This window comes from Schistosoma haematobium, chromosome 4 (assembly GCF_000699445.3).
Source record: "Schistosoma haematobium chromosome 4, whole genome shotgun sequence".
In the NCBI taxonomy this organism is placed as follows: Eukaryota; Metazoa; Platyhelminthes; class Trematoda; order Strigeidida; family Schistosomatidae; genus Schistosoma; species Schistosoma haematobium.
In genome coordinates this window covers 44,956,063-44,959,507 of record NC_067199.1, presented here as the reverse complement: position 1 = coordinate 44,959,507, position 3,445 = coordinate 44,956,063, and positions in this window count along the sequence as shown.

Sequence of the window (3,445 nt, the reverse complement as noted above, 5' to 3'; positions counted from 1 at the left end):
AAGACTATGTAGGAGTCTGTACGTTCTCCAATCATCCGAATATATTGTAGTACTTGGCTGCATCCAGTGTTACTGGTGCTTTTATTATCCAGTTCGCAATAATTGTCATAATTTGCCTTAGTTAGGAATTATATATGGGGTTTTCATCACGAACTGACATCAGCTATAATGCCAGAAATCTATTTAGCCAAATAGATGAAAGGCTTTCGCGTTAAAACCCGAGATCTATCATCTTATACCTGATTGATTCGTCCACAAATGATAGTCTCGCCGTTTTATTTGTTGTAGCCACTCAATTATCACGCTTTGAACAAAATTCCCTATGAACCGATCGTGTGTTAGCGTTAAGCTCTGAAGTTGGCGCCGTAATCTTAAAATCTCTAAAACGCCTCTGTGATTGGCTCGTTCATAAATTAGTCTCGTCAGGTTTTTACATCCTCCAAAGTTTCTCCGTCAAGTGTGATTCGATTGATGCACTCTGTGTTGTATCAGAGAATTTCACTTTTCCCTTTGTTTATGTTGAGACCTACGTGTTTATATATTTGGAAAGAGAAAAGCTTTTTGTAATGAGAACACACAAATTAATTGAAACATACGATAGTGTAAATGGCAGTTGGTAAGTTGTGTTCCACATTAATGATAATTTATCAATAAACAAAAGGTGGAGAAGATTTGTAGCTCAGGTAGATGATTTTGATGAAGTTTTGTTCTCTGAGCTGGATGGTTTGGTCGTGGAGCTTTCATCGTTCTTCTGAATGACATCATCAGCACAAACTTCAGATAGAAGTGAAGTGTTCGAATTTCTCCATATGTGTTTCACAGCTTGTTCTGTGCACACAAAAATAATTAAATATTCAAGGAATTTATAGAACTGGGAATAACTATTACAATGGTTGATAGAAAGTGATTACAATCATACGTTATTGAACGTTATTGGTTTATGTAAATACTTTACCAGAAATCAATGTGCTTTACACTAGACCTTTAGAAATTATTAGGAATACAGTTGCTTACTGAATATTAAAAAGTAGTATGAAGAGATACACACAAAAAAACAAATAAGGGGAGGAGAGAATGAAGACAGGAAGTGTGGACGAACTTAACACTGTCAGTGAATTAAAATCTACTAAACCAATGAACAGAAGAAGGATAAATAGAGTAGTGTTTATGCAATTTTATTACAATTCTGATTGGTCAAAAATGTTATAAAATACACTGTATTATTGTTTTATGAGTAGATCTTAATCTCTAAGATACATTGCTGCAACTAAGACAACACAGAATTAATGTTTTGGACACAATCATCACCACACTGTGAAAAGAGAATTGTGTTTACAGATGCATTTGACTCGGTTGTTAAGCAGTTTTATTTAGTGGGAAAAGTTCTAGAAGACAAAATGCATAAAGACCGTCTTTTATAATCATTTAAAACTCGTAAATTGATAACTGTATGTCGTCATTCATCACCGTCATACAAATGTCGAAATTGTATAAACACTTTGAAATAGCTTTCAGATGAAGACAAAATTAGGAGGTGAGTAGGACATACAATGTGGAAGTCAAAAAACTGCATTATGAGGCAAACCTCAACTTGGAGTCCTGAAGGCTAAAGAAAAAGTGACAGACTAGAGAATATATTGCTCCGGGAATCGGAGACAGATACCAAAAGAAGGGATAACACTTGGCAAAAACTGGATCGGAGAGCCCAGGACAGAGTTAGTTAAGGAATATTGGTCGGAGGTCTGTACTCTCACGAGGGGTAACAGGCGTACGCAAGTAAGTAAGTGAACCTCACCGACTAAATTGAAGAACACGTTTCTGAAGTATTTAAGACAATGTTGAACCCTACTGTGCCCTGTATGATAAGAAAGCTTCCATATACAACTAACTTGGATTATCAGTTGAAAAAAACGACATGCAGTCTATTCAAAATTGTAGCTACAGATTCAGAGACGATTGAGTTTCCTAGGTACACCGCAAGTATCATATTTGCCATCGGCCACCCACATACATAGTATGATATATAAAATGAACATTTTCCTTGATCTGACCACCAGTCCTATAGTTAGATATGCCGGGAAATTTATCATGGGACTTTTCAACCCCTTGAGTTCGATTTCCAACTAATTGACCTTATCATGAGGGAATTATTCACGAACAGTTTCAGGCTTGAAGAGACGGTTGACTGTTTGTCAACTTATGCTTGTTACCGTGATATTTTGTATGCAGAATATGAATTCTTTCTTTAAGTTTAGTTGGTGCTTAAAATAAACGCATATCATGTTAAAGCATTTACAGATACGTAAACATGTCCCGGAAACGATTAAACATTTGAATGTTTGCTAGCAACGCTGTTAGTGAGATCTGATTAGGTCAATGGATTACATATAGCCCAGTATTGACTTTGGCTGAATATAATCCCCTACTTACTTTCATACATATTACTTAGGTGAAACCCCTTGTGCAACGATAGTAAGAAGCCAGAACCCCCAAATGCCCTAGTAAAGTTGAGGGTAGAAAGAGTCAGCTCTCCTACTTGAAACGTCCGCACATGGCCGCACATATACAGCCACTAACAGGGAAGTCCTACTCACTGCCTTCTCACGGCTGAGGTGTTGTTCACGAAATTGAGAGGACGAAAACCGAATGTCCAACGCTTTAATCGAGTTGATGGATATGGAGGATCCACGTAGAAGAGTTGGAAAACCCTCAATCCAAACCAATGGTGCACGTGGACTCCATAATCCTGAAGGAACAAATGATGTACGAACCTATTGTTAGGCACCTTCTACCATGATACTGCATCTATTACGTCGCTCCACTGCCTTGTGGATCAGACCTTTAGGTCGAAGGCTTCGGGTGTGGCCTTCCTAAGAAAATCATCTGCTTCGGTTTGGGCAACCGGGCAGTATCACAGCACACACTTTTGTGTGGTGCATATGCATTCGATGACCCTTTGTACCAATATTTATGCGTTCAAATAAATAAATGATAAATAGATACAATTACGCGTAAATCATCTCATAGGTAAAATGGACGATGAATATACAGACCATAGACAGGGAAACACAAATATAAGGAAAATGTATATGGTGTACAATATGACCAATAAGATTAGAATGGCTCATTTGTCAAATAGTGTTTCTGGTTTAGCACTTTTCAAACTGATGGATGAATGACCTAAGTGACGAGACTATAATTTGAGGACGAACCAATCAAATCTAAGACAGTAGGTCTTGGGTTTGACATGAAATTCATTCATCCATTTGACTGAATAGCATTTTGGCATTGTAGCTGACATCATGTCGTGATAAAAACTCTAAATACAATTCTTAACATCCAATCATGAATCGTAATCCTAATTCTTCAAACTAATTCATAACCCCCATTTAATCCTAGTAACTAGGTGAGAATTCTCAAGGTTATTATACAGTTACTCAAAGGA